A 22,387-nucleotide genomic window follows, 5' to 3' on the forward strand; every position below is an offset into this window, starting at 1 on the left:
TTGGCCTATTGTGAATTATTTCTAAAGAATTCTTGAAAATGCCATTGTGATATATCAGAACTGTTGGTAGACCAATGCATTTGAGGATGTAGATTTTATTCGGAACATTCTATTCCTTTGGACTTGAAGATAACATTTTGGGATGATTTTGGATGCAATTCATAATGCTGTAAGTCCCTCTTACATTTTCATTTTACAACTTTGTTAACTGAATTATTTGTTCAGTATTACAAACCGTTTTGGTTTTGCTTATGTTTGTTTTTTAGTGTATGACCATAGATTCGTAATACTATTGGGTAATTATGACTCATTCATTTCTCAGTTAACGAACTAATATGCAGCATTACTGGAAATGCAAATATGATGGCAGCAGTGGGGGACGCATTTACTGAATTTTGTTTTCATAACAAAAAACTCTTAATTCCAAAGACTTGTGCAATGAAATGATATTGACGTGAAATGTAAAGAAAAGCATTTTCGTTTGAACCGAGCTCTGGGCATCTATCTGCACCATAACTGCTAAACGTCATGTGATACAAATATGGCCGCGCCCTTTAAATATGTAATGGAAAGGGCTACGCAGCAAAATCCGAGACTGACAAACTGACAGAATTTGGATGAGTAGTGCCCCAATCTCAGTCGCTAGAGCATCCGACATTTAATCTAAGGGTCATGGGTGAAAGTCCGAGGGTAGGTGGTTATGATTTAGCTTCCACTGATTTTCAATTGTTGTCAAAATGAATATAGATATACCTGCAAGTATTTCTCTCCTTTCCTAAAATGTCCCTAAATGAGAGCGTATCCACATGTCCATGCGAACGGGATAGAGTACCCAATTTAATCAACTCTAAGAGATGTTGATCATTCTGTCAGCATTTCTTCTTGATTCCAGTAAATCTAACGCATCCACTATATCATATGCAAATTGAATGCATTCATATTATGATACGAATATTATTAAAATATACGGACAGAAGCACAAAAGTCAACGCCAGTCTAAAAGCTCCACCTAACAGACAATATGTTTAAAGTAATGAGACACTACCACTGCAAGCTACTATCAGTTGTTTCGTGTTCTAAATTGTTTATTCAAACGTTGTAATGGAGACAAAACGAAGAATGCACCGTGAAGACGTATAAACACTTCTCGTTTCAATCAACAATAACTGCATGAGATATGCATGCAGGATGTGTTCACGGTTTTAATGGAGGTACGATCACCGCCTCTCGGACACCTGAATTCGGTGGTCACAACATCGCGGTATAGAATGCGATGATTGTATTGGTGAAAATACTAAGTCTTAAAATTAAATTGTTGCCGTCCAGTTTCGGATGCTCAATCTAAATGAATGAAAATATGGATTTTTTAAAAATGATTTATCAATTGCGAGTTTTGATAATAGTTCTCGATTTAAGTAAGCTAAAGAATGCAATGCATCGTTTGAGAATTAAATGCATTAATTTTACGATTCAAACAATAACATAATATGTAATTCGCAATGTAACACAAATCTCAAAGGAATTTTAAAATCTGCGACTAAAAGTTAATATGTCTTAAAAAGAAGAGAAGAAAAGAGACTAGCTCTGCAGGGTACTGTCAGTTCTTTCCTGTTCTGATGAGTTAGATGAAACTTTGCAACGTGGAGAAAATAAAGACTGCACCGTACATATGTGAAAGAAACCTATCTTAGATCAAGTCATGAAGGTTACAATAATGAGTTCACAGTTTTGTGGGAAGTATGATTACGGGCTATCGGACACTCGAAAGCAGTGGCCACAAGGATCGCGCAATCCGGTGCGGTGATATTAATGGTTAAAACACAAAAATGAAGAATAAAAATAAATGACCCAAAAAAAAAAAAAGGAAAGAAAGAAAGATGTTAGTCGTAAAAATGAATTTTTGCTGACTTACAATTTTAGTTGCTAAATCAAAATGAAGAAATAATTCGGAAGAATTGATTATCAGTATTTTGGAAATTCCCACAATTGATAATAATAATAATAATAATAATAATAATAATAATAATAATAAAAATAATAACAATAATAATATTAATAATAATAATAATAATAATAATAATAATAATAATAATAATAATAACATTTATGTGGACTTAGTACAGCGCCTAAGACGTTAAAGCGCTAAGAGCTCGAAAATATTAGATAACAAACAAAAATATACACCAGAACAAGGATAGGATAGAAAAATCCCAACACTATTGAATTACAAAACAAAACGCTTCAATAGAAGTATATAGAATATGTAAATGAACTTACATATTTCATTCACTTTTTATGTGGATGGGTACATACAGGGTCACTACCATAATCAGTACCTTTCTGAGGGCTGTGTGGAAACCAGAAAGACATTGACAAGCTAATGAATTTGAAAAAGAGGATATCAAAATTCAACATAAAAATGATTATATGAGAAAATAAAAACGTTTCTGTGGGACATTTACCATCACACCTATTTGTAGCTAAATAGACGCGTGTACAAAGTGTAGTATAAATTTGTAATGGTATTAAGAATTGTACGCCCACCGTGGGACTCGAACTCACGACCCTCAGATTAAAAGTCTGATGCTCTACCGACTGAGCTAGGCGGGCTACTTGTTAATGCATGGTCGAATGTTGGCTCGGGTAGTTATGCGCAACATGGTTAATCGTTATCTCATCAACTTCACATAGCTAGCGTCTAGGATTGATTGGATCTTAGATGTTAGCCCCTTATGGAAACAATAATCCAGTTTATATGGCAATCAACCATTCACGGAGGAATTTAAATTTTGCTGCATAAGGAAATGCACAAATGTGTCATTAGCCGAGCAAGTTGCTAAAGTTAAGACTAGTCATTGTTTCTTTGTGTTAACAGTTATGATTTTACAGTCCGGACAACACAAACACTATCCTTCTGCTCTTCTCTTAAATCTTCGCATTCTTTCCTTAATTTCTCTCAGCTAATTACACATGTGAAAATCACCTATCTTGAAATTTTTTGTTTCCAGAGAAAGCAATGCTTACACACTACATAATCAATTAAATAGTACCTGTAAGTTGATAAACTTGCTTCCAATTAATTGTTCTCTATACATATTTGTGATTTTCTTCTATGGATCGGTACAGTAGAAAATACATAAATACGGAAGGTGTGTGTTAGATGTGGTGGTTTTATTTCTACGACATGGGAGATTTGTGTGTGTGTGTGTGTGTGTTTGTGTGTGCATGTGATTTGTATTTTTAAGGTAGCTTTTAAGAATTTGTCAGTCATATCGCTACGATGTCTGCAGTGTGGCAGTTTATAGTGATGGCTAGCACTGGGGCATCATGCCGCAGACATGTGGCATGATGTCCCACCCAGTCACTTTATCCTGAGACCCGGCCGACCAGTCCTAACACTAACCTCTTAATGCTGAGCTCCAAGCAAGGCAGCTGTTAGTACCATATTTGTAAGTCTTTGGTATGACTCGGCCGGGGATCGATCCCACGAACTCCCGCATCCGAGGCGTACGCTGTAATTACTAGGCCACCGGAGCTTTTAGGGATATTTGTTCATTGTCACGTAGTGAGTAGTAGCTAATGAGTTTTCAGTCCTTATGTCTTTATTTAAGTACGTGGAGTTGGACTATTTGGTCAATCATATTTTGTATGTTCTTCTTGTAACATTATTCTTCAGATATATTTATTGTTGTGTTTAGATATTATTTGGAAGCAAACATTTGTTTGAATTATTCATTGGAGCCACAAAATGCTATGTGGGTTAAAATATTATTTTTGGCCTATTGTGAATTATTTCTAAAGAATTCTTGAAAATGCCATTGTGATATATCAGAACTGTTGGTAGACCAATGCATTTGAGGATGTAGATTTTATTCGGAACATTCTATTCCTTTGGACTTGAAGATAACATTTTGGGATGATTTTGGATGCAATTCATAATGCTGTAAGTCCCTCTTACATTTTCATTTTACAACTTTGTTAACTGAATTATTTGTTCAGTATTACAAACCGTTTTGGTTTTGCTTAGGTTTGTTTTTTAGTGTATGACCATAGATTCGTAATACTATTGGGTAATTATGACTCATTCATTTCTCAGTTAACGAACTAATATGCAGCATTACTGGAAATGCAAATATGATGGCAGCAGTGGGGGACGCATTTACTGAATTTTGTTTTCATAACAAAAAACTCTTAATTCCAAAGACTTGTGCAATGAAATGATATTGACGTGAAATGTAAAGAAAAGCATTTTCGTTTGAACCGAGCTCTGGGCATCTATCTGCACCATAACTGCTAAACGTCATGTGATACAAATATGGCCGCGCCCTTTAAATATGTAATGGAAAGGGCTACGCAGCAAAATCCGAGACTGACAAACTGACAGAATTTGGATGAGTAGTGCCCCAATCTCAGTCGCTAGAGCATCCGACATTTAATCTAAGGGTCATGGGTGAAAGTCCGAGGGTAGGTGGTTATGATTTAGCTTCCACTGATTTTCAATTGTTGTCAAAATGAATATAGATATACCTGCAAGTATTTCTCTCCTTTCCTAAAATGTCCCTAAATGAGAGCGTATCCACATGTCCATGCGAAGGGGATAGAGTACCCAATTTAATCAACTCTAAGAGATGTTGATCATTCTGTCAGCATTTCTTCTTGATTCCAGTAAATCTAACGCATCCACTATATCATATGCAAATTGAATGCATTCATATTATGATACGAATATTATTAAAATATACGGACAGAAGCACAAAAGTCAACGCCAGTCTAAAAGCTCCACCTAACAGACAATATGTTTAAAGTAATGAGACACTACCACTGCAAGCTACTATCAGTTGTTTCGTGTTCTAAATTGTTTATTCAAACGTTGTAATGGAGACAAAACGAAGAATGCACCGTGAAGACGTATAAACACTTCTCGTTTCAATCAACAATAACTGCATGAGATATGCATGCAGGATGTGTTCACGGTTTTAATGGAGGTACGATCACCGCCTCTCGGACACCTGAATTCGGTGGTCACAACATCGCGGTATAGAATGCGATGATTGTATTGGTGAAAATACTAAGTCTTAAAATTAAATTGTTGCCGTCCAGTTTCGGATGCTCAATCTAAATGAATGAAAATATGGATTTTTTAAAAATGATTTATCAATTGCGAGTTTTGATAATAGTTCTCGATTTAAGTAAGCTAAAGAATGCAATGCATCGTTTGAGAATTAAATGCATTAATTTCACGATTCAAACAATAACATAATATGTAATTCGCAATGTAACACAAATCTCAAAGGAATTTTAAAATCTGCGACTAAAAGTTAATATGTCTTAAAAAGAAGAGAAGAAAAGAGACTAGCACTGCAGGGTACTGTCAGTTCTTTCCTGTTCTGATGAGTTAGATGAAACTTTGCAACGTGGAGAAAATAAAGACTGCACCGTACATATGTGAAAGAAACCTATCTTAGATCAAGTCATGAAGGTTACAATAATGAGTTCACAGTTTTGTGGGAAGTATGATTACGGGCTATCGGACACTCGAAAGCAGTGGCCACAAGGATCGCGCAATCCGGTGCGGTGATATTAATGGTTAAAACACAAAAATGAAGAATAAAAATAAATGACCCAAAAAAAAAAAAGGAAAGAAAGAAAGATGTTAGTCGTAAAAATGAATTTTTGCTGACTTACAATTTTAGTTGCTAAATCAAAATGAAGAAATAATTCGGAAGAATTGATTATCAGTATTTTGGAAATTCCCACAATTAATAATAATAATAATAATAATAATAATAATAATAATAATAATAATAATAAAAATAATAACAATAATAATATTAATAATAATAATAATAATAATAATAATAATAATAATAATAATAACATTTATGTGGACTTAGTACAGCGCCTAAGACGTTAAAGTGCTAAGAGCTCGAAAATATTAGATAACAAACAAAAATATACACCAGTACAAGGATAGGATAGAAAAATCCCAACACTATTGAATTACAAAACAAAACGCTTCAATAGAAGTATATAGAATATGTAAATGAACTTACATATTTCATTCACTTTTTATGTGGATGGGTACATTCAGGGTCACTACCATGATCAGTACCTTTCTGAGGGCTGTGTGGAAACCAGAAAGACATTGACAAGCTAATGAATTTGAAAAAGAGGATATCAAAATTCAACATAAAAATGATTATATGAGAAAATAAAAACGTTTCTGTGGGACATTTACCATCACACCTATTTGTAGCTAAATAGACGCGTGTACAAAGTGTAGTATAAATTTGTAATGGTATTAAAAATTGTACGCCCACCGTGGGACTCGAACTGACGACCCTCAGATTAAAAGTCTGATGCTCTACCGACTGTGCTAGGCGGGCTACTTGTTAATGCATGGTCGAATGTTGGCTCGGGTAGTTATGCGCAACATGGTTAATCGTTATCTCATCAACTTCACATAGCTAGCGTCTAGGATTGATTGGATCTTAGATGTTAGCCCCTTATGGAAACAATAATCCAGTTTATATGGCAATCAACCATTCACGGAGGAATTTAAATTTTGCTGCATAAGGAAATGCACAAATGTGTCATTAGCCGAGCAAGTTGCTAAAGTTAAGACTAGTCATTGTTTCTTTGTGTTAACAATTATGATTTTACAGTCCGGACAACACAAACACTATCCTTCTGCTCTTCTCTTAAATCTTCGCATTCTTTCCTTTTAATTTCTCTCAGTTAATTACACATGTGAAAATCACCTATCTTGAAATTTTTTGTTTCCAGAGAAAGCAATGCTTACACACTACATAATCAATTAAATAGTACCTGTAAGTTGATAAACTTGCTTCCAATTAATTGTTCTCTATACATATTTGTGATTTTCTTCTATGAATCGGTACAGTAGAAAATACATAAATACGGAAGGTGTGTGTTAGATGTGGTGGTTTTATTTCTACGACATGGGAGATTTGTGTGTGTGTGTGTGTGTGTGTGTGTGTGTGTGCATGTGATTTGTATTTTTAAGGTAGCTTTTAAGAATTTGTCAGTCATATCGCTACGATGTCTGCAGTGTGGCAGTTTATAGTGATGGCTAGCACTGGGGCATCATGCCGCAGACATGTGGCATGATGTCCCACCCAGTCACTTTATCCTGAGACCCGGCCGACCAGTCCTAACACTAACCTCTTAATGCTGAGCTCCAAGCGAGGCATCTGTTAGTACCATATTTGTAAGTCTTTGGTATGACTCGGCCGGGGATCGATCCCACGAACTCCCGCATCCGAGGCGTACGCTGTAATTACTAGGCCACCGGAGCTTTTAGGGATATTTGTTCATTGTCACGTAGTGAGTAGTAGCTAATGAGTTTTCAGTCCTTATGTCTTTATTTAAGTACGTGGAGTTGGACTATTTGGTCAATCATATTTTGTATGTTCTTTTTGTAACATTATTCTTCAGATATATTTATTGTTGTGTTTAGATATTATTTGGAAGCAAACATTTGTTTGAATTATTCATTGGAGCCACAAAATGCTATGTGGGTTAAAATATTATTTTTGGCCTATTGTGAATTATTTCTAAAGAATTCTTGAAAATGCCATTGTGATATATCAGAACTGTTGGTAGACCAATGCATTTGAGGATGTAGATTTTATTCGGAACATTCTATTCCTTTGGACTTGAAGATAACATTTTGGGATGATTTTGGATGCAATTCATAATGCTGTAAGTCCCTCTTACATTTTCATTTTACAACTTTGTTAACTGAATTATTTGTTCAGTATTACAAACCGTTTTGGTTTTGCTTAGGTTTGTTTTTTAGTGTATGACCATAGATTCGTAATACTATTGGGTAATTATGACTCATTCATTTCTCAGTTAACGAACTAATATGCAGCATTACTGGAAATGCAAATATGATGGCAGCAGTGGGGGACGCATTTACTGAATTTTGTTTTCATAACAAAAAACTCTTAATTCCAAAGACTTGTGCAATGAAATGATATTGACGTGAAATGTAAAGAAAAGCATTTTCGTTTGAACCGAGCTCTGGGCATCTATCTGCACCATAACTGCTAAACGTCATGTGATACAAATATGGCCGCGCCCTTTAAATATGTAATGGAAAGGGCTACGCAGCAAAATCCGAGACTGACAAACTGACAGAATTTGGATGAGTAGTGCCCCAATCTCAGTCGCTAGAGCATCCGACATTTAATCTAAGGGTCATGGGTGAAAGTCCGAGGGTAGGTGGTTATGATTTAGCTTCCACTGATTTTCAATTGTTGTCAAAATGAATATAGATATACCTGCAAGTATTTCTCTCCTTTCCTAAAATGTCCCTAAATGAGAGCGTATCCACATGTCCATGCGAAGGGGATAGAGTACCCAATTTAATCAACTCTAAGAGATGTTGATCATTCTGTCAGCATTTCTTCTTGATTCCAGTAAATCTAACGCATCCACTATATCATATGCAAATTGAATGCATTCATATTATGATACGAATATTATTAAAATATACGGACAGAAGCACAAAAGTCAACGCCAGTCTAAAAGCTCCACCTAACAGACAATATGTTTAAAGTAATGAGACACTACCACTGCAAGCTACTATCAGTTGTTTCGTGTTCTAAATTGTTTATTCAAACGTTGTAATGGAGACAAAACGAAGAATGCACCGTGAAGACGTATAAACACTTCTCGTTTCAATCAACAATAACTGCATGAGATATGCATGCAGGATGTGTTCACGGTTTTAATGGAGGTACGATCACCGCCTCTCGGACACCTGAATTCGGTGGTCACAACATCGCGGTATAGAATGCGATGATTGTATTGGTGAAAATACTAAGTCTTAAAATTAAATTGTTGCCGTCCAGTTTCGGATGCTCAATCTAAATGAATGAAAATATGGATTTTTTAAAAATGATTTATCAATTGCGAGTTTTGATAATAGTTCTCGATTTAAGTAAGCTAAAGAATGCAATGCATCGTTTGAGAATTAAATGCATTAATTTTACGATTCAAACAATAACATAATATGTAATTCGCAATGTAACACAAATCTCAAAGGAATTTTAAAATCTGCGACTAAAAGTTAATATGTCTTAAAAAGAAGAGAAGAAAAGAGACTAGCACTGCAGGGTACTGTCAGTTCTTTCCTGTTCTGATGAGTTAGATGAAACTTTGCAACGTGGAGAAAATAAAGACTGCACCGTACATATGTGAAAGAAACCTATCTTAGATCAAGTCATGAAGGTTACAATAATGAGTTCACAGTTTTGTGGGAAGTATGATTACGGGCTATCGGACACTCGAAAGCAGTGGCCACAAGGATCGCGCAATCCGGTGCGGTGATATTAATGGTTAAAACACAAAAATGAAGAATAAAAATAAATGACCCAAAAAAAAAAAAAAGGAAAGAAAGAAAGATGTTAGTCGTAAAAATGAATTTTTGCTGACTTACAATTTTAGTTGCTAAATCAAAATGAAGAAATAATTCGGAAGAATTGATTATCAGTATTTTGGAAATTCCCACAATTGATAATAATAATAATAATAGTAATAATAATAATAATAATAAAAATAATAACAATAATAATAATAATAATAATAATAATAATAATAATAACATTTATGTGGACTTAGTACAGCGCCTAAGACGTTAAAGCGCTAAGAGCTCGAAAATATTAGATAACAAACAAAAATATACACCAGTACAAGGATAGGATAGAAAAATCCCAACACTATTGAATTACAAAACAAAACGCTTCAATAGAAGTATATAGAATATGTAAATGAACTTACATATTTCATTCACTTTTTATCTGGATGGGTACATACAGGGTCACTACCATAATCAGTACCTTTCTGAGGGCTGTGTGGAAACCAGAAAGACATTGACAAGCTAATGAATTTGAAAAAGAGGATATCAAAATTCAACATAAAAATGATTATATGAGAAAATAAAAACGTTTCTGTGGGACATTTACCATCACACCTATTTGTAGCTAAATAGACGCGTGTACAAAGTGTAGTATAAATTTGTAATGGTATTAAAAATTGTACGCCCACCGTGGGACTCGAACTCACGACCCTCAGATTAAAAGTCTGATGCTCTACCGACTGAGCTAGGCGGGCTACTTGTTAATGCATGGTCGAATGTTGGCTCGGGTAGTTATGCGCAACATGGTTAATCGTTATCTCATCAACTTCACATAGCTAGCGTCTAGGATTGATTGGATCTTAGATGTTAGCCCCTTATGGAAACAATAATCCAGTTTATATGGCAATCAACCATTCACGGAGGAATTTAAATTTTGCTGCATAAGGAAATGCACAAATGTGTCATTAGCCGAGCAAGTTGCTAAAGTTAAGACTAGTCATTGTTTCTTTGTGTTAACAGTTATGATTTTACAGTCCGGACAACACAAACACTATCCTTCTGCTCTTCTCTTAAATCTTCGCATTCTTTCCTTAATTTCTCTCAGTTAATTACACATGTGAAAATCACCTATCTTGAAATTTTTTGTTTCCAGAGAAAGCAATGCTTACACACTACATAATCAATTAAATAGTACCTGTAAGTTGATAAACTTGCTTCCAATTAATTGTTCTCTATACATATTTGTGATTTTCTTCTATGGATCGGTACAGGAGAAAATACATAAATACGGAAGGTGTGTGTTAGATGTGGTGGTTTTATTTCTACGACATGGGAGATTTGTGTGTGTGTGTGTGTGTGTGTTTGTGTGTGCATGTGATTTGTATTTTTAAGGTAGCTTTTAAGAATTTGTCAGTCATATCGCTACGATGTCTGCAGTGTGGCAGTTTATAGTGATGGCTAGCACTGGGGCATCATGCCGCAGACATGTGGCATGATGTCCCACCCAGTCACTTTATCCTGAGACCCGGCCGACCAGTCCTAACACTAACCTCTTAATGCTGAGCTCCAAGCAAGGCAGCTGTTAGTACCATATTTGCAAGTCTTTGGTATGACTCGGCCGGGGATCGATCCCACGAACTCCCGCATCCGAGGCGTACGCTGTAATTACTAGGCCACCGGAGCTTTTAGGGATATTTGTTCATTGTCACGTAGTGAGTAGTAGCTAATGAGTTTTCAGTCCTTATGTCTTTATTTAAGTACGTGGAGTTGGACTATTTGGTCAATCATATTTTGTATGTTCTTCTTGTAACATTATTCTTCAGATATATTTATTGTTGTGTTTAGATATTATTTGGAAGCAAACATTTGTTTGAATTATTCATTGGAGCCACAAAATGCTATGTGGGTTAAAATATTATTTTTGGCCTATTGTGAATTATTTCTAAAGAATTCTTGAAAATGCCATTGTGATATATCAGAACTGTTGGTAGACCAATGCATTTGAGGATGTAGATTTTATTCGGAACATTCTATTCCTTTGGACTTGAAGATAACATTTTGGGATGATTTTGGATGCAATTCATAATGCTGTGAGTCCCTCTTACATTTTCATTTTACAACTTTGTTAACTGAATTATTTGTTCAGTATTACAAACCGTTTTGGTTTTGCTTATGTTTGTTTTTTAGTGTATGACCATAGATTCGTAATACTATTGGGTAATTATGACTCATTCATTTCTCAGTTAACGAACTAATATGCAGCATTACTGGAAATGCAAATATGATGGCAGCAGTGGGGGACGCATTTACTGAATTTTGTTTTCATAACAAAAAACTCTTAATTCCAAAGACTTGTGCAATGAAATGATATTGACGTGAAATGTAAAGAAAAGCATTTTCGTTTGAACCGAGCTCTGGGCATCTATCTGCACCATAACTGCTAAACGTCATGTGATACAAATATGGCCGCGCCCTTTAAATATGTAATGGAAAGGGCTACGCAGCAAAATCCGAGACTGACAAACTGACAGAATTTGGATGAGTAGTGCCCCAATCTCAGTCGCTAGAGCATCCGACATTTAATCTAAGGGTCATGGGTGAAAGTCCGAGGGTAGGTGGTTATGATTTAGCTTCCACTGATTTTCAATTGTTGTCAAAATGAATATAGATATACCTGCAAGTATTTCTCTCCTTTCCTAAAATGTCCCTAAATGAGAGCGTATCCACATGTCCATGCGAACGGGATAGAGTACCCAATTTAATCAACTCTAAGAGATGTTGATCATTCTGTCAGCATTTCTTCTTGATTCCAGTAAATCTAACGCATCCACTATATCATATGCAAATTGAATGCATTCATATTATGATACGAATATTATTAAAATATACGGACAGAAGCACAAAAGTCAACGCCAGTCTAAAAGCTCCACCTAACAGACAATATGTTTAAAGTAATGAGACACTACCACTGCAAGCTACTATCAGTTGTTTCGTGTTCTAAATTGTTTATTCAAACGTTGTAATGGAGACAAAACGAAGAATGCACCGTGAAGACGTATAAACACTTCTCGTTTCAATCAACAATAACTGCATGAGATATGCATGCAGGATGTGTTCACGGTTTTAATGGAGGTACGATCACCGCCTCTCGGACACCTGAATTCGGTGGTCACAACATCGCGGTATAGAATGCGATGATTGTATTGGTGAAAATACTAAGTCTTAAAATTAAATTGTTGCCGTCCAGTTTCGGATGCTCAATCTAAATGAATGAAAATATGGATTTTTTAAAAATGATTTATCAATTGCGAGTTTTGATAATAGTTCTCGATTTAAGTAAGCTAAAGAATGCAATGCATCGTTTGAGAATTAAATGCATTAATTTTACGATTCAAACAATAACATAATATGTAATTCGCAATGTAACACAAATCTCAAAGGAATTTTAAAATCTGCGACTAAAAGTTAATATGTCTTAAAAAGAAGAGAAGAAAAGAGACTAGCTCTGCAGGGTACTGTCAGTTCTTTCCTGTTCTGATGAGTTAGATGAAACTTTGCAACGTGGAGAAAATAAAGACTGCACCGTACATATGTGAAAGAAACCTATCTTAGATCAAGTCATGAAGGTTACAATAATGAGTTCACAGTTTTGTGGGAAGTATGATTACGGGCTATCGGACACTCGAAAGCAGTGGCCACAAGGATCGCGCAATCCGGTGCGGTGATATTAATGGTTAAAACACAAAAATGAAGAATAAAAATAAATGACCCAAAAAAAAAAAAAGGAAAGAAAGAAAGATGTTAGTCGTAAAAATGAATTTTTGCTGACTTACAATTTTAGTTGCTAAATCAAAATGAAGAAATAATTCGGAAGAATTGATTATCAGTATTTTGGAAATTCCCACAATTGATAATAATAATAATAATAATAATAATAATAATAATAATAATAAAAATAATAACAATAATAATATTAATAATAATAATAATAATAATAATAATAATAATAATAATAATAACATTTATGTGGACTTAGTACAGCGCCTAAGACGTTAAAGCGCTAAGAGCTCGAAAATATTAGATAACAAACAAAAATATACACCAGAACAAGGATAGGATAGAAAAATCCCAACACTATTGAATTACAAAACAAAACGCTTCAATAGAAGTATATAGAATATGTAAATGAACTTACATATTTCATTCACTTTTTATGTGGATGGGTACATACAGGGTCACTACCATAATCAGTACCTTTCTGAGGGCTGTGTGGAAACCAGAAAGACATTGACAAGCTAATGAATTTGAAAAAGAGGATATCAAAATTCAACATAAAAATGATTATATGAGAAAATAAAAACGTTTCTGTGGGACATTTACCATCACACCTATTTGTAGCTAAATAGACGCGTGTACAAAGTGTAGTATAAATTTGTAATGGTATTAAGAATTGTACGCCCACCGTGGGACTCGAACTCACGACCCTCAGATTAAAAGTCTGATGCTCTACCGACTGAGCTAGGCGGGCTACTTGTTAATGCATGGTCGAATGTTGGCTCGGGTAGTTATGCGCAACATGGTTAATCGTTATCTCATCAACTTCACATAGCTAGCGTCTAGGATTGATTGGATCTTAGATGTTAGCCCCTTATGGAAACAATAATCCAGTTTATATGGCAATCAACCATTCACGGAGGAATTTAAATTTTGCTGCATAAGGAAATGCACAAATGTGTCATTAGCCGAGCAAGTTGCTAAAGTTAAGACTAGTCATTGTTTCTTTGTGTTAACAGTTATGATTTTACAGTCCGGACAACACAAACACTATCCTTCTGCTCTTCTCTTAAATCTTCGCATTCTTTCCTTAATTTCTCTCAGCTAATTACACATGTGAAAATCACCTATCTTGAAATTTTTTGTTTCCAGAGAAAGCAATGCTTACACACTACATAATCAATTAAATAGTACCTGTAAGTTGATAAACTTGCTTCCAATTAATTGTTCTCTATACATATTTGTGATTTTCTTCTATGGATCGGTACAGTAGAAAATACATAAATACGGAAGGTGTGTGTTAGATGTGGTGGTTTTATTTCTACGACATGGGAGATTTGTGTGTGTGTGTGTGTGTGTTTGTGTGTGCATGTGATTTGTATTTTTAAGGTAGCTTTTAAGAATTTGTCAGTCATATCGCTACGATGTCTGCAGTGTGGCAGTTTATAGTGATGGCTAGCACTGGGGCATCATGCCGCAGACATGTGGCATGATGTCCCACCCAGTCACTTTATCCTGAGACCCGGCCGACCAGTCCTAACACTAACCTCTTAATGCTGAGCTCCAAGCAAGGCAGCTGTTAGTACCATATTTGTAAGTCTTTGGTATGACTCGGCCGGGGATCGATCCCACGAACTCCCGCATCCGAGGCGTACGCTGTAATTACTAGGCCACCGGAGCTTTTAGGGATATTTGTTCATTGTCACGTAGTGAGTAGTAGCTAATGAGTTTTCAGTCCTTATGTCTTTATTTAAGTACGTGGAGTTGGACTATTTGGTCAATCATATTTTGTATGTTCTTCTTGTAACATTATTCTTCAGATATATTTATTGTTGTGTTTAGATATTATTTGGAAGCAAACATTTGTTTGAATTATTCATTGGAGCCACAAAATGCTATGTGGGTTAAAATATTATTTTTGGCCTATTGTGAATTATTTCTAAAGAATTCTTGAAAATGCCATTGTGATATATCAGAACTGTTGGTAGACCAATGCATTTGAGGATGTAGATTTTATTCGGAACATTCTATTCCTTTGGACTTGAAGATAACATTTTGGGATGATTTTGGATGCAATTCATAATGCTGTAAGTCCCTCTTACATTTTCATTTTACAACTTTGTTAACTGAATTATTTGTTCAGTATTACAAACCGTTTTGGTTTTGCTTAGGTTTGTTTTTTAGTGTATGACCATAGATTCGTAATACTATTGGGTAATTATGACTCATTCATTTCTCAGTTAACGAACTAATATGCAGCATTACTGGAAATGCAAATATGATGGCAGCAGTGGGGGACGCATTTACTGAATTTTGTTTTCATAACAAAAAACTCTTAATTCCAAAGACTTGTGCAATGAAATGATATTGACGTGAAATGTAAAGAAAAGCATTTTCGTTTGAACCGAGCTCTGGGCATCTATCTGCACCATAACTGCTAAACGTCATGTGATACAAATATGGCCGCGCCCTTTAAATATGTAATGGAAAGGGCTACGCAGCAAAATCCGAGACTGACAAACTGACAGAATTTGGATGAGTAGTGCCCCAATCTCAGTCGCTAGAGCATCCGACATTTAATCTAAGGGTCATGGGTGAAAGTCCGAGGGTAGGTGGTTATGATTTAGCTTCCACTGATTTTCAATTGTTGTCAAAATGAATATAGATATACCTGCAAGTATTTCTCTCCTTTCCTAAAATGTCCCTAAATGAGAGCGTATCCACATGTCCATGCGAAGGGGATAGAGTACCCAATTTAATCAACTCTAAGAGATGTTGATCATTCTGTCAGCATTTCTTCTTGATTCCAGTAAATCTAACGCATCCACTATATCATATGCAAATTGAATGCATTCATATTATGATACGAATATTATTAAAATATACGGACAGAAGCACAAAAGTCAACGCCAGTCTAAAAGCTCCACCTAACAGACAATATGTTTAAAGTAATGAGACACTACCACTGCAAGCTACTATCAGTTGTTTCGTGTTCTAAATTGTTTATTCAAACGTTGTAATGGAGACAAAACGAAGAATGCACCGTGAAGACGTATAAACACTTCTCGTTTCAATCAACAATAACTGCATGAGATATGCATGCAGGATGTGTTCACGGTTTTAATGGAGGTACGATCACCGCCTCTCGGACACCTGAATTCGGTGGTCACAACATCGCGGTATAGAATGCGATGATTGTATTGGTGAAAATACTAAGTCTTAAAATTAAATTGTTGCCGTCCAGTTTCGGATGCTCAATCTAAATGAATGAAAATATGGATTTTTTAAAAATGATTTATCAATTGCGAGTTTTGATAATAGTTCTCGATTTAAGTAAGCTAAAGAATGCAATGCATCGTTTGAGAATTAAATGCATTAATTTCACGATTCAAACAATAACATAATATGTAATTCGCAATGTAACACAAATCTCAAAGGAATTTTAAAATCTGCGACTAAAAGTTAATATGTCTTAAAAAGAAGAGAAGAAAAGAGACTAGCACTGCAGGGTACTGTCAGTTCTTTCCTGTTCTGATGAGTTAGATGAAACTTTGCAACGTGGAGAAAATAAAGACTGCACCGTACATATGTGAAAGAAACCTATCTTAGATCAAGTCATGAAGGTTACAATAATGAGTTCACAGTTTTGTGGGAAGTATGATTACGGGCTATCGGACACTCGAAAGCAGTGGCCACAAGGATCGCGCAATCCGGTGCGGTGATATTAATGGTTAAAACACAAAAATGAAGAATAAAAATAAATGACCCAAAAAAAAAAAAGGAAAGAAAGAAAGATGTTAGTCGTAAAAATGAATTTTTGCTGACTTACAATTTTAGTTGCTAAATCAAAATGAAGAAATAATTCGGAAGAATTGATTATCAGTATTTTGGAAATTCCCACAATTAATAATAATAATAATAATAATAATAATAATAATAATAATAATAATAATAATAATAAAAATAATAACAATAATAATATTAATAATAATAATAATAATAATAATAATAATAATAATAATAATAACATTTATGTGGACTTAGTACAGCGCCTAAGACGTTAAAGTGCTAAGAGCTCGAAAATATTAGATAACAAACAAAAATATACACCAGTACAAGGATAGGATAGAAAAATCCCAACACTATTGAATTACAAAACAAAACGCTTCAATAGAAGTATATAGAATATGTAAATGAACTTACATATTTCATTCACTTTTTATGTGGATGGGTACATTCAGGGTCACTACCATGATCAGTACCTTTCTGAGGGCTGTGTGGAAACCAGAAAGACATTGACAAGCTAATGAATTTGAAAAAGAGGATATCAAAATTCAACATAAAAATGATTATATGAGAAAATAAAAACGTTTCTGTGGGACATTTACCATCACACCTATTTGTAGCTAAATAGACGCGTGTACAAAGTGTAGTATAAATTTGTAATGGTATTAAAAATTGTACGCCCACCGTGGGACTCGAACTGACGACCCTCAGATTAAAAGTCTGATGCTCTACCGACTGTGCTAGGCGGGCTACTTGTTAATGCATGGTCGAATGTTGGCTCGGGTAGTTATGCGCAACATGGTTAATCGTTATCTCATCAACTTCACATAGCTAGCGTCTAGGATTGATTGGATCTTAGATGTTAGCCCCTTATGGAAACAATAATCCAGTTTATATGGCAATCAACCATTCACGGAGGAATTTAAATTTTGCTGCATAAGGAAATGCACAAATGTGTCATTAGCCGAGCAAGTTGCTAAAGTTAAGACTAGTCATTGTTTCTTTGTGTTAACAATTATGATTTTACAGTCCGGACAACACAAACACTATCCTTCTGCTCTTCTCTTAAATCTTCGCATTCTTTCCTTAATTTCTCTCAGTTAATTACACATGTGAAAATCACCTATCTTGAAATTTTTTGTTTCCAGAGAAAGCAATGCTTACACACTACATAATCAATTAAATAGTACCTGTAAGTTGATAAACTTGCTTCCAATTAATTGTTCTCTATACATATTTGTGATTTTCTTCTATGAATCGGTACAGTAGAAAATACATAAATACGGAAGGTGTGTGTTAGATGTGGTGGTTTTATTTCTACGACATGGGAGATTTGTGTGTGTGTGTGTGTGTGTGTGTGTTTGTGTGTGCATGTGATTTGTATTTTTAAGGTAGCTTTTAAGAATTTGTCAGTCATATCGCTACGATGTCTGCAGTGTGGCAGTTTATAGTGATGGCTAGCACTGGGGCATCATGCCGCAGACATGTGGCATGATGTCCCACCCAGTCACTTTATCCTGAGACCCGGCCGACCAGTCCTAACACTAACCTCTTAATGCTGAGCTCCAAGCGAGGCAGCTGTTAGTACCATATTTGTAAGTCTTTGGTATGACTCGGCCGGGGATCGATCCCACGAACTCCCGCATCCGAGGCGTACGCTGTAATTACTAGGCCACCGGAGCTTTTAGGGATATTTGTTCATTGTCACGTAGTGAGTAGTAGCTAATGAGTTTTCAGTCCTTATGTCTTTATTTAAGTACGTGGAGTTGGACTATTTGGTCAATCATATTTTGTATGTTCTTTTTGTAACATTATTCTTCAGATATATTTATTGTTGTGTTTAGATATTATTTGGAAGCAAACATTTGTTTGAATTATTCATTGGAGCCACAAAATGCTATGTGGGTTAAAATATTATTTTTGGCCTATTGTGAATTATTTCTAAAGAATTCTTGAAAATGCCATTGTGATATATCAGAACTGTTGGTAGACCAATGCATTTGAGGATGTAGATTTTATTCGGAACATTCTATTCCTTTGGACTTGAAGATAACATTTTGGGATGATTTTGGATGCAATTCATAATGCTGTAAGTCCCTCTTACATTTTCATTTTACAACTTTGGTAACTGAATTATTTGTTCAGTATTACAAACCGTTTTGGTTTTGCTTAGGTTTGTTTTTTAGTGTATGACCATAGATTCGTAATACTATTGGGTAATTATGACTCATTCATTTCTCAGTTAACGAACTAATATGCAGCATTACTGGAAATGCAAATATGATGGCAGCAGTGGGGGACGCATTTACTGAATTTTGTTTTCATAACAAAAAACTCTTAATTCCAAAGACTTGTGCAATGAAATGATATTGACGTGAAATGTAAAGAAAAGCATTTTCGTTTGAACCGAGCTCTGGGCATCTATCTGCACCATAACTGCTAAACGTCATGTGATACAAATATGGCCGCGCCCTTTAAATATGTAATGGAAAGGGCTACGCAGCAAAATCCGAGACTGACAAACTGACAGAATTTGGATGAGTAGTGCCCCAATCTCAGTCGCTAGAGCATCCGACATTTAATCTAAGGGTCATGGGTGAAAGTCCGAGGGTAGGTGGTTATGATTTAGCTTCCACTGATTTTCAATTGTTGTCAAAATGAATATAGATATACCTGCAAGTATTTCTCTCCTTTCCTAAAATGTCCCTAAATGAGAGCGTATCCACATGTCCATGCGAAGGGGATAGAGTACCCAATTTAATCAACTCTAAGAGATGTTGATCATTCTGTCAGCATTTCTTCTTGATTCCAGTAAATCTAACGCATCCACTATATCATATGCAAATTGAATGCATTCATATTATGATACGAATATTATTAAAATATACGGACAGAAGCACAAAAGTCAACGCCAGTCTAAAAGCTCCACCTAACAGACAATATGTTTAAAGTAATGAGACACTACCACTGCAAGCTACTATCAGTTGTTTCGTGTTCTAAATTGTTTATTCAAACGTTGTAATGGAGACAAAACGAAGAATGCACCGTGAAGACGTATAAACACTTCTCGTTTCAATCAACAATAACTGCATGAGATATGCATGCAGGATGTGTTCACGGTTTTAATGGAGGTACGATCACCGCCTCTCGGACACCTGAATTCGGTGGTCACAACATCGCGGTATAGAATGCGATGATTGTATTGGTGAAAATACTAAGTCTTAAAATTAAATTGTTGCCGTCCAGTTTCGGATGCTCAATCTAAATGAATGAAAATATGGATTTTTTAAAAATGATTTATCAATTGCGAGTTTTGATAATAGTTCTCGATTTAAGTAAGCTAAAGAATGCAATGCATCGTTTGAGAATTAAAGGCATTAATTTTACGATTCAAACAATAACATAATATGTAATTCGCAATGTAACACAAATCTCAAAGGAATTTTAAAATCTGCGACTAAAAGTTAATATGTCTTAAAAAGAAGAGAAGAAAAGAGACTAGCACTGCAGGGTACTGTCAGTTCTTTCCTGTTCTGATGAGTTAGATGAAACTTTGCAACGTGGAGAAAATAAAGACTGCACCGTACATATGTGAAAGAAACCTATCTTAGATCAAGTCATGAAGGTTACAATAATGAGTTCACAGTTTTGTGGGAAGTATGATTACGGGCTATCGGACACTCGAAAGCAGTGGCCACAAGGATCGCGCAATCCGGTGCGGTGATATTAATGGTTAAAACACAAAAATGAAGAATAAAAATAAATGACCCAAAAAAAAAAAAAAGGAAAGAAAGAAAGATGTTAGTCGTAAAAATGAATTTTTGCTGACTTACAATTTTAGTTGCTAAATCAAAATGAAGAAATAATTCGGAAGAATTGATTATCAGTATTTTGGAAATTCCCACAATTGATAATAATAATAATAATAGTAATAATAATAATAATAATAAAAATAATAACAATAATAATAATAATAATAATAATAATAATAATAATAACATTTATGTGGACTTAGTACAGCGCCTAAGACGTTAAAGCGCTAAGAGCTCGAAAATATTAGATAACAAACAAAAATATACACCAGTACAAGGATAGGATAGAAAAATCCCAACACTATTGAATTACAAAACAAAACGCTTCAATAGAAGTATATAGAATATGTAAATGAACTTACATATTTCATTCACTTTTTATCTGGATGGGTACATACAGGGTCACTACCATAATCAGTACCTTTCTGAGGGCTGTGTGGAAACCAGAAAGACATTGACAAGCTAATGAATTTGAAAAAGAGGATATCAAAATTCAACATAAAAATGATTATATGAGAAAATAAAAACGTTTCTGTGGGACATTTACCATCACACCTATTTGTAGCTAAATAGACGCGTGTACAAAGTGTAGTATAAATTTGTAATGGTATTAAAAATTGTACGCCCACCGTGGGACTCGAACTCACGACCCTCAGATTAAAAGTCTGATGCTCTACCGACTGAGCTAGGCGGGCTACTTGTTAATGCATGGTCGAATGTTGGCTCGGGTAGTTATGCGCAACATGGTTAATCGTTATCTCATCAACTTCACATAGCTAGCGTCTAGGATTGATTGGATCTTAGATGTTAGCCCCTTATGGAAACAATAATCCAGTTTATATGGCAATCAACCATTCACGGAGGAATTTAAATTTTGCTGCATAAGGAAATGCACAAATGTGTCATTAGCCGAGCAAGTTGCTAAAGTTAAGACTAGTCATTGTTTCTTTGTGTTAACAGTTATGATTTTACAGTCCGGACAACACAAACACTATCCTTCTGCTCTTCTCTTAAATCTTCGCATTCTTTCCTTAATTTCTCTCAGTTAATTACACATGTGAAAATCACCTATCTTGAAATTTTTTGTTTCCAGAGAAAGCAATGCTTACACACTACATAATCAATTAAATAGTACCTGTAAGTTGATAAACTTGCTTCCAATTAATTGTTCTCTATACATATTTGTGATTTTCTTCTATGGATCGGTACAGGAGAAAATACATAAATACGGAAGGTGTGTGTTAGATGTGGTGGTTTTATTTCTACGACATGGGAGATTTGTGTGTGTGTGTGTGTGTGTGTTTGTGTGTGCATGTGATTTGTATTTTTAAGGTAGCTTTTAAGAATTTGTCAGTCATATCGCTACGATGTCTGCAGTGTGGCAGTTTATAGTGATGGCTAGCACTGGGGCATCATGCCGCAGACATGTGGCATGATGTCCCACCCAGTCACTTTATCCTGAGACCCGGCCGACCAGTCCTAACACTAACCTCTTAATGCTGAGCTCCAAGCAAGGCAGCTGTTAGTACCATATTTGCAAGTCTTTGGTATGACTCGGCCGGGGATCGATCCCACGAACTCCCGCATCCGAGGCGTACGCTGTAATTACTAGGCCACCGGAGCTTTT

The 22,387-nt window shown here is 35.3% G+C and overlaps 4 non-coding genes across 4 annotated transcripts; all 4 read right to left on the bottom strand.

The window, feature by feature from the left end:
• Positions 1–2,537: 2,537 nt before the first annotated feature.
• On the bottom strand, positions 2,538–2,610 carry Trnak-uuu (transfer RNA lysine (anticodon UUU)). Its single transcript has one exon. It is a non-coding gene; the product is annotated as a tRNA-Lys (tRNA).
• A 7,460-nt stretch (positions 2,611–10,070) lies between these two features.
• Positions 10,071–10,143, bottom strand: Trnak-uuu (transfer RNA lysine (anticodon UUU)). The gene has a single exon. It is a non-coding gene; the product is annotated as a tRNA-Lys (tRNA).
• Positions 10,144–13,843: 3,700 nt separating this feature from the next.
• On the bottom strand, positions 13,844–13,916 carry Trnak-uuu (transfer RNA lysine (anticodon UUU)). Its single transcript has one exon. It is a non-coding gene; the product is annotated as a tRNA-Lys (tRNA).
• Positions 13,917–21,382: 7,466 nt separating this feature from the next.
• Trnak-uuu (transfer RNA lysine (anticodon UUU)) lies at positions 21,383–21,455 on the bottom strand. The gene has a single exon. It is a non-coding gene; the product is annotated as a tRNA-Lys (tRNA).
• Between the last annotated feature and the right edge of the window lie 932 nt (positions 21,456–22,387).

The sequence above is a fragment of the Sinohyriopsis cumingii genome, unplaced genomic scaffold (genome assembly GCF_028554795.1).
Source record: "Sinohyriopsis cumingii isolate HCF-2022 unplaced genomic scaffold, ASM2855479v2 utg001656l, whole genome shotgun sequence".
Classification (NCBI taxonomy): Eukaryota; Metazoa; Mollusca; class Bivalvia; order Unionida; family Unionidae; genus Sinohyriopsis; species Sinohyriopsis cumingii.